The sequence below is a fragment of the Salvia splendens genome, chromosome 1 (assembly GCF_004379255.2).
Source record: "Salvia splendens isolate huo1 chromosome 1, SspV2, whole genome shotgun sequence".
NCBI classification, from domain to species: Eukaryota; Viridiplantae; Streptophyta; class Magnoliopsida; order Lamiales; family Lamiaceae; genus Salvia; species Salvia splendens.
The window spans coordinates 16,244,040-16,254,781 of NC_056032.1; positions in this window are offsets into that span (position 1 = coordinate 16,244,040).

Genomic DNA, 10,742 nt, shown 5'->3' on the forward strand with positions numbered 1-10,742 from the left:
ACCGCCCGGGGAACAAACTGGTGGACAAATCAAGGTTTTGGTGTTCCCACTGCGGAATGCAAAAGCACACTCGCGAAACATGCTTCCAATTGCACGGATACCCCGAGTGGTGGGAAGAGAGGCAAACGGCGAAAGCCAAAATGGTGGTTGGAATATCAGCCGGAGAAGAGACTGCTAAATCAACTGGAAATCACGATTTGATCGGACGGGAGAAACAGAGGGAAGAACCAGAGGCCCCCAGCAGAGGCGGGAGCGGTGGAGGGGTAATTGGAGCAGACAGGGGGACGGCGGCGAATCTCTCGGAGGTAACGGGTTAGGGTTTATCTCCCCTAACCCTAATTGCAATGTTATACCCCGAATTTGGCACAAATCATGTAACCCTCCCTCGAACTTTCCTAAATTGCACCCAGCACCCCATTTTTTGCATGGAGGACCCCTGACAGTGTTTGAATTACAAAATGAACCCCATCAATATGATATGTTACAGCACGGCCCCCAAATTATAGATTATTGCGAAAACCCCCCTGATTATTTAAAAACAGTGCATATTAGTCCTATCCCACTGAAAAATCAATTTGAGCCCTTGGACCATATTTCCGCTGCATTTACAGTAAAACGGGATAAAGGGGGTGAGAAAAAGGGTTGGATATTTGATTGTGGGGCAACCGACACCATGACACCAAATAAGAGTGATTTTGTTAATTTTAGTGATATCACTAAAACCTACATACAGACTGCTAGTGGTGAATTGATTACAGTGGCTGGGGCAGGAACTATTGAAATATCCCCGACCTTGAGATTATCCAATTGTCTCTATGTTCCTACTTTGTCTCAAAGATTGATGTTTATATGCCATGCCACTAAAGAATTGAACTGCACATTGCTGATGCATCCCGACTTTTGTATTTTGCAGGATATTCGGACGAGGAAGATACTTGGGCGTGGCACTGAGAGCCAAGGACTCTACTACGTGGATGAGATAGCTCAACAAGGCAGTGCAATGCTGGCTCACGGGTCCACGAAAAGGGAGATTTGGCTTTGGCACCAACGACTGGGACACCCTTCCCATGGTTATTTTAGTTTACTTTTCCCTAAACTTTCTATTCCAAAAGACTTTTCTTGTGAAACATGTGTTTTGGCCAAGAGCCACAGACAATCGTTTAAACCTTCGAATACTCGTATGAATTCTATTTTTTCCCTTATTCATGTTGATGTGTAGGGTCCTGCACCTGTTATTGGGGGAAATGGGTGGCGATATTTTGTGATTTTAGTAGATGATTGCACTAGGATGACGTGGATATATTTCCTAAAACACAAATCTGAGGTAATCGATAAATTCATCCTGTTTTTTAACCTTATCCAAACACAGTTCCAAACCACAATAAAAACTCTTCGATCAGATAATGGGAGAGAATTTGTAAACCAAAGAATGACAAAATTCCTCACCGAAAAAGTCCTTATCCACCAAACCTCCTGTCCTTATACTCCAGAACAAAATGGAGTAGCAGAAAGAAAAAACCGAACCATTCTCGAGATAACCCGAGCCTTTATGTTTGAATCCAAAGTCCCCACACACTTCTAGCCCGAAGCAGCTGCAACCTCTATCTATCTCATGAATCGACTTCCCACGAAAATCCTACACAAAAAAACCCCACTTGATATTCTCTCCAAACTCACCAAAATACCTCCACACCTTAACCTCCAACCAAAAGTTTTTGGATGCACTGTTTACGTCCATATTCCAAAACATGAGAGAACAAAACTTTCACCTTGTGCCACCAAATTCGTGTTCGTGGGCTACGGGGTTAACCAAAAGGGATATAGGTGTTATGATCCGCTACAAAACGCATAGTCTCCACAATGAATTGTAACTTCTTGGAAACAGAGTTTTACTACCAAACCCAACTTAGTAGTCAGGGGGAGAGTGAGTTATACAACACAGTGGACTACCTAAGTTGGTTTGTACCTAATTCAAATCACTCCAACGGGGATCCAACAGAACCGGTTAGCACTGTCACCGAGCAGATCTCGACCACTGCAGAGTCTTCTCAACCGCGTCCCAGTATCTCGCCTCAACGGATATCCGAGGAATCTGAGGTAATTTCTCATCCACCTCAAGAAAATAGCACTGCTGATCCTGTTGTTACAGAAACTATTGATGAAAGCACTACTCTCGACGAGGATACAGGTCGGTATATCCTTCCACCTCGAAGCAACCGTGGAATTCCGCCAAAGAGGTTTTCACCTGAAAAGACGGGCAGAAGGAGCCAGTATGCGGTGGCTAACTTTGTGAAAGGGAACCTGGCCAAAATGGCTAGGGCATTTGAAGCAGCACTCTATGAGGAAGAGGAGATCCCCTATACAGCCGAGGAAGCATGGAAAGTTAAACATTGGAGAGATGCCATGCTTGTCGAGATGGATGCTTTACTAAAAAACAAAACTTGGGAGATTAGCGAACTACCAAAAGGGGCTACTACAGTAGAATGCAGATGGGTGTTTACAATTAAAAGAAGACCCGATGGATCCATTGACCGGTATAAGGCGAGACTCGTGGAAAAATGGTATACACAAACCTATGGCATTGACTACGCAGAAACCTTCTCACCAGTTGCGAAGATCAATACAGTGAGGGTGTTATTCTCGATAGCAGCTAATCGGGACTGGCCGTTACACCAGTTCGATGTGACGAATGCCTTTCTGCATGGAGAATTGACTAAACCAGTTTACATGGTTCATCCACCAGGATTTACTGGAGACTTCCGAAATGGGGAAGTTTGTAGACTCAAGAAGACACTGTATGGCCTCAAACAATCTCCAAGAGCGTGGTTCGGAAGATTCACTGAAGTGATGAAGAAGTATGAGTACTGTCAAAGCAACTCAGATCACACCTTGTTCCTTAAAAGGAAGAATGGTAAGATTACATGCCTCATTATTTACGTTGATGACATGATTATCACTGGTGATGATGTAGAAGAAATAGAGCAACTGAGGAAGAACCTGTCCAAGGAATTCGAGATGAAGGATCTTGGTCATCTAAAGTATTTTTTGGGAATAGAAGTACTTAGATCAAAACAAGGGATCTTTATCAATCAAATGAAGTATGTGCTTGATATCTTGGCGGAAACCGGAATGGTTGATTGCAAACCAGTAGACACTCCAATGGCCCAGAATCACGGACTACAAATCCGTGAAGGAGCTAAGCTAGCTGATCGAGGGAGATATCAAAGGTTGGTTGGGAAACTTATCTATTTGTCCCACACCAGGCCGGATCTTGCGTATGCAGTTGGGGTAGTTAGCCAATTCATGCACGCACCACAAGAGGAGCATTGGGAAGCAGTGTTGAGAATAGTACGATACTTGAAGGGAACCCCGGGCCATGGAGTATTGTTCAAGAAGCATGGACACTTGGAAATACATGGTTATACTGATACCGATTGGGCAAGAAATCCAAACGATAGAAAGTCGACAACAGGATACTTCACCTTTGTAGAGGGTAACTTGGTGACATGGAGGAGCAAGAAACAAAAGGTAGTTGCTTTGTCAAGTGCTGAAGTGGAATTTCGAGGAATTAAGAGCGGATTGACAAAAGTATTATGGCTCAGGAGATTGATGACCGAACTCGAATTCAAATCTACACAACCATGTAGACTATTATGTGATAACAAGGCTGCCATTAGTATCTCAGAAAATCCAGTTCAACATGACCGGACTAAACATGTAGAGGTAGACCGACACTTCATAAAGGATACCGTTGATGCAAAGATAGTGGAATTACCCTATGTCAAGTCAGAGGATCAACTGGTGGACATCTTCACCAAGGCAGTTAATTCGAACTCTTTTCGAGGTGTATTGGACAAGTTAAGCATTGGTGATCACATCACTTAACTTGAGGGGGAGTGTTGGAAGGAGAAGATCACGAAGAATCACAAGGCTGATTCTCCTACAATCACAATTAATAGGAGATTAGAAATTGATTCTTACCATGTATATGGAATTAGGGTTAGGGTAGTAGAACTTACCTTAATTGTATCTCCCTTGTAAAGCCTATAAAGGAGGAGTGTATAGTCGCTCATATTCAATAACACAGAATGAAATCATTCCCCAAAATCGATCCTTTAACCTATTTTATCAATTCAGTTGGAGCAGAAGGCAGCAATGGGCATGTTGGCCAAGCAATTGTCCAAGATCGCTACCTCTTTGAGCGAGATGCGAGGGAATGAAGAAAAGATTCCTGCCTCAGTAAGGCCACCAGATAGAGCTAACATCAGTCAGATTACTTTAAGATCTGGGCGAGGCTATGACGGTCCAGTGATGAGGTTAAATGAAGAGACAACCCCCACGGAAGGCAGGGAAGGGAAGAATTCAGCTTCCGAACTTGGAAACTCAAAGGAGGGCAGCGCCGTAAGAGGAGATGACCTTCGGGAAAGTGATTGGGAGAAACCGCTACCTAGAGAAGCTGAACCATTTTTCCTAGACCCAGAGCCAGAAGCAGAGAATGAATTAGCTGGAGGATTTACAAGTGCCAGGAAACAATTGAAACCATTTCCGCACCGAGGAGAGGCTAAGAAGAAGAAGGATGAACCAGTGGCTTTTATGGATATCTTTGGAAAGTTGGAGATCAACTTACCGTTCTTACAGGCTTTGAAATTGCCGGTCTTCATTAAATTCATCAAGGAGTTCACAGCTGGAAAGACAAGACCCAGTGGGAAGATTCTGATTGGCGAGAACGTGTCAGCAGTGATTCAGAAACGCAGGATGCCTTCGAAATGCACTGACCCAGGTATGTTCACCTTACCCATTTCCATTGGTGATGTCAGAATTGAGCATGATATGTGTGATTTAGGGGCATCGATAAATGTTTTACCGCTTTCCATATACAAAAAGTTGGTAGGAGTAGGAATGGCGGATACAAAAGTGGTGATCCAATTTGCGGATAGGTCGTGCATTTGTCCAGAGGGGGTTTTGGAAAATGTTATAGTCAAAGTGCATGATTTTCTGTATTCGGCCGATTTCCATGTTATTAAAATGAGTGATAATGAATCTGCTGAGTCTAGCGGCGTGCTTTTAGGACGACCTTTTCTGCGTACCGCTAAGACTATTATCGATGTCTTCGATGGAACAATATGCCTTGACTATAATGGGGAGAAATATACATTTAGCATAGATGAAGCAATGAAGAAACCATTAGATGTAGAGAATTTGCATGCTATCGATGTTATTAACCCCCTGGTCCAGGAATATCTTGAGACCGAGTTGATGCAGGAGCAGATTGATAATTCAGAGTTAAGTCACTCCATTGACAGAGAAGTAGCTGGTTGGTGTGAGGCAATGCACACAAAGGAATTAACAGATGAAGAGCTAGCCGATGCTATTTCAGAGTTTTGTAGAAATCCGGAGTCAGCCAGGTCAAGGGAATTAGCCCATGGGGCTAGCGCGGAAAATTCTTCTGGGTCTGCTAAGGGAATGATGACAGATGTGATGAAAAAAAATCCCTTACCCCAGAAAACAAGTATCCCCAAGAAGGAACTGAAAACGCTCCCACCAGGCCTCAAGTACGCCTACCTGGAGGAAAATGAGACTTTCCCAGTCATCGTCAACAGCAACTTAACCAAAGAATAGGAAAGAGAATTACTGGAGGCAATCAGAAAGAACAAGAAGGCAATCAGATGGACTCTCTCAGACCTAGTAGGAATCAGTCCGGATCTTTGCATGCACCACATCAGGTTGGAAGAAGGTGTGAAGGCTTACAGGGACCCGCAACGCAAGCTAAATCCAAACATGATGGAGGAAGTTCTGAAGTTGTTTGCCTTAGGCATCATCTATTTCATACCAGATAGTGAATGGGTCAGTCTAGTTCACATGGTACCCAAAAAGTCATGAATTCAGGTAGTTACGAATGACAAGAATGAATTGGTGCCCACTCGACTTGTTACTGGGTGGAGGATGTGCATCGATTACAGGAAGTTGAATGAAGCAACCAGGAAGGATCATTCCCCCTACCCTTCATTGATCAGATGCTAGAGAGGCTGGCTGGAAAGCAATATTTTTGCTTCCTTGACGGATACAGTGGATACTTCCAGATCTATATAGATCCCGAAGACCAAGAGAAGACTACGTTTACGTGCCCCTTTGGCACGTATGCTTATAGAAGGATGCTATTTGGGCTGTGCACTGCGCCAGGCACTTTTCAACGTTGCATGATGAGTATCTTCTCGGATCTACTAGAGGATTGTATCGAGATTTTCGTGGATGACTTCACCGTATATGGGAACTCTTTCGATTCCTATTTAGCTAGCCTGGACGTAGTATTGAGGAGATGCCAGGAAAAGAATTTGGTCCTTAACTTCAAAAAATGCCACTTCATAGTACCCGAGGGAATCGTCTTGGGACATGTAGTCTCGGAGAAGGGCATACAGGTGGACCAAGCAAAGGTCGATGTGATTTCGAAATTGCCTTACCCTACGAATCAGAAAGAAGTCAGGGGGTTCCTAGGGCATGCAGGTTTTTATAGCAGATTCATAAAGGACTTCGCGAAGATTACTCAGTCGTTTACCCATCTGTTGCACAATGATGTTGATTTCGTCTTCAACGAAGAGTGTAAGAAGGATTTTCAATTATTGAAAGATAAACTAGTATCTGCCCCTATCATCAGGGCACCCGACTGGAGTCAGCTTTTTGAAATAATGTGTGATGCAAGCGACTTCGCAGTGGGGGCGGTACTAGGTCAAATGATTGATGGAAAAAGTTGTGTGATCTTTTATGCCTCGAACACACTCAACCATGCCCAGAAAAACTATGACACAACGGAGAAGGAAATGTTAGCAGTCGTGTATTCATTCGAGAAATTTCGACCATACTTACTGGGGTCGAGGGTGATTGTTTTTACCAACCACGCGGCTATCAACTACTTACTGGCGAAGAAAGAGTCGAAGCCAAGGTTGATCCGGTGGGTGTTACTTCTGCAAGAGTTTGACTGGGATGTGAGAGACAAGAAGGGGACGGAGAACAAAGTGGCTGACCATCTGAGTCGGATCTTCCAGGAAGAGACTGAGGAAGCTATACCAGACGCGTTCCCAGAGGAACATCTGTACTACATAAGAGAATCTCCTAGACCTATCAGTTGGGAGGAAATAATGGCGATAACAGGTCCAGGAGATGCTGAGAAAGGGAAGTGTCAGCTGAACGCTGAACCATGGTTTGCAGACCTAGCAAATTACTTAGTCATTGGAGAAGTGTCTAGTTCACAAGAAATTTCTCGGGCCCAGAAGTTGAATCTTCAGAGCGAAGCTAAGTATTATTTCTGGGACGATCCTTACTTGTGGAGGATGGGAGATGACCAGGTAATCAGGAGATGTTCTCACACTTAAACCATGCTTGTCCGCAAGCATGAAAGACAAGAAAAAGAAATAAGGCAAGTTTCAATGCATGGTTATCAACTGACCGACTCTAAAACGGGAAACAAAAAAAACTCCTAGACCTAGATGCAAAAAGGACTTGGACAATGAAAACAGACACGAACACACATACAAAGACAAAACACATTAACGCATAAAATAGTATTTTTCCTAGCAGCCATCCCCACAAGTTTAAGGTCAATCCAAGTATTTACAGCCTCAGATTCTTCCCCCTCCCTTCTTTTATCTAGTCAAGTTGTCAGTTCGTCAAGATAGCCTTAATTCTTACCATCTGTTGAATTCGCTCTATCACTCATTCCTCACTAGGGATGTTAGGATTATTCACTCTCTATTTTTCCATACCACTGATGCTTCGGGTTATGAGAGTTTCTTCTACCTAAGTCCCATTTTCTTTATTCCTGGGTCAGGTTACTATTGCTTCCTGCCCTTGGATTTCTTTTCCTTCTCTTCCCCTCCTTTTTTTATATTTTTTTTCATATCCCCTGGACTTCGTCCAGCTTATACCTCCGAATTTTATTTTATTTTTCCTCTGGACTTCGTCCTGCTTATACCTCATTTTCCTGGACTTCGTCCAGCTTATACCTCCTTTTCTGGACTTCGTCCAGCTTATACCTCCAGAAACCCTCTTTTTTCTCCTTCAGACTATTTTCCCTAAGCATTCAGGGGCGGCCCCCCTTTTTACATGTTAGCTCAAACTGTTTAGGCTTATAACTCACTCTTATAGTGGGGCTTCACAGTTAGTTTAAATTAAGGCTTTTCTATCGTTCTTACTTCATCCAACTGCCTTTGATTTATTAAGAGAAAAGGATTCACAAATTGGCATGTATTCTCTCTTCAATTACTCTCCCTAAGGGGCTTTTGCTATTTATTATACCAGTTATGCATACACAAACACAGAACCTAAAAAAAACTACAGACTCTTAGACCTAACAGATTATTTACATGCTTGACACCAACTGCACTAACTGCTCTCCCCCTCCCACTTCATTCATGCTTGTCCCCAAGCAATCCCAATGAGGTGGAAAATAGGGCAGTTAGTGGCGACAACAAAATAGAGATCACAGACACAAAGAAAACACAAACTTCTCACACTTAGACCAAGAATTGGGCTAAGTGAGAGAAGGCACAAACATCAACTAACAGAACGTATATACACAACAATCTTCTCACACTTAGGCCAAGCAATGGGCTAAGTGGGAGAAGATATACACAGAAAACACAAATAACAAACGCATGTTATATTAACAAAAAATTTCTCACACTTAAACCAAGAATTGGGCTAAGTGGGAGAAGTCACACAAAACATACATATATACAGACACAACGAAGCATGCACGATAACAGAAACACAACATGCATAGCAGACATCTTAAAAAAACAAAAACTGAAAAATAAAAATTACTTGGTCATTTGGCGTGGTTCAATTTTGCTTCTGACTCCTTTTGGAGTCAGCCTTCCTGGGGGTGCTGGTGGTGCTTGCCTTCTTGGTCCTCCTGCTGGTCATGGGGGTTGCATCTTCTTTGGGGATTCCTTGCTCTCTTGCTGGTACATCAACATCAACAGTTCTGGAGTTTGTAGAGCATATTTGGCCACCCCTTGCTGGGCGGAATCCTCTGTTTCCCCTGTTTCTGACTTGCCATTCTGATGGGTCAGGTAGTCGTCTTCCTTATTTCCTGAATTGGGAGCTTCATCATTGGAATACCTTGGAGGTCCCTTGTACTCTCTTCCCGACCTACGAAACTAAAACTTGAAATTCTTAAGCAAACTGGTCAAGTGGATGTAAGATCCAAATGATTTTTTTTTCATTTATAAACTTCTTTCCCAGATTTACTTAGAATTTCGAAAATATTTTTGGGATTAAATTTTTTTCTTTGTTTGGATTTTAATAAGAAATTTCAGAAAAAACATATTCACACTAAGTACAACTTTTGCTAAAGTATTCTTGGGAGTATACTGGTTCAGTCCAAAAATTTTCAAATTCCTTCCTATCTACCTGACCCAGCAGATTCCCGAAGAGTACTTAGCAAACTGACCCGCTAGGCAATAAAAAGGTGCATGCGTAGTGGAGTTTCTTCCATTACGCGTAACTCCGAATTATCCCTATTTTTTTTTTTGAAAAATTTTTTTTTTAAACAAACTTAATTAGAAAAAGGGATTTTAATAAAAAACTAAAAATCTTTTTGAAATTTTCTAATTTTTAATTTTTTTTAATTTTTAATTTTTAAATGTTTTTGGATTTTTTCATAGAAAACTATTTACATGAATTAAAAGTCGACTAAAAGTATTTACAAATTGAGCTTCTAAAGTATCCAAGGATCATATATGCAACCATTAATCGTAAAATTAAAAGAACAAGAAAACTCCCTGGCCCCATAAGCATTCTTTCAGCCACATGTAATCGGAGAGCTTTCCTTCTCCACTTCAGCCTTGATTTTTTTTCAACATTGGAAAACACCTTGGATAAGAAGTCATGCCTGGACAAAAGAAAACGATCAAAAACATAAAATTGAAGAAAGCCGAAAGCTATTTACAGTGTCATAGAAACAAAATCAAGTAGATAACGCCATAGTCCCCGGCAACGGCGCCATTTGAAGGGAGGATTTTTGCACGTGTGTCGTTTGCACGTGTTCCTCCTTTCAACGAGATTTATAATTTTCCCACTATTGCAACAAATATTACTAAGTATAAGCGGCAAGAGCAGGGTCGAACCACAGAGACTAGGGACCTACTCGAGATTGTTTCTACGACACAAACAAAAAAGTGATCGGCTGCTGCCACGCAATGAGAGGGTTGAGTTTTAACTACTAGACCTGGAAAATTAAACCTAATCTGTTCTATCTACTGGGTCCAAAGAATGGAAATTGCTTGAAATATAAATGCATGCATGATTCAAAACTGAATTTAACTTTGGAACATTCACCAAATTTCCTGGGTCAAGCCAATAAGTTTCCTAAAACAGCCAGATAGCAGAGCGTAAGAAAAGCAACAGAACAGATTTCCCTAAATAGCTACTGACAAGAAAGCTGCAACTAACAAACTAAAGCAGATTTGATTCTAACTACCAACAGACTTCATCTTCTTCATGAATCCAACGGGAAATACAGAACAAAATAGAGCATTAAACACCATGAAAACAGAGCAATCTCAGATCTAAATTTAAACATGAAATTAAAGCCTAAACTAACAGATCTAAGCTATTGGGTCTAGCAGAAAGCGGAATAAACACAGATTAACCTTGCATGCATCACCTAAACTAACAAAACTCAGAAATCGAACACTTGAACAACTAGATCTCAACCTCTAAACTACTGGAAATCATGTAAACAT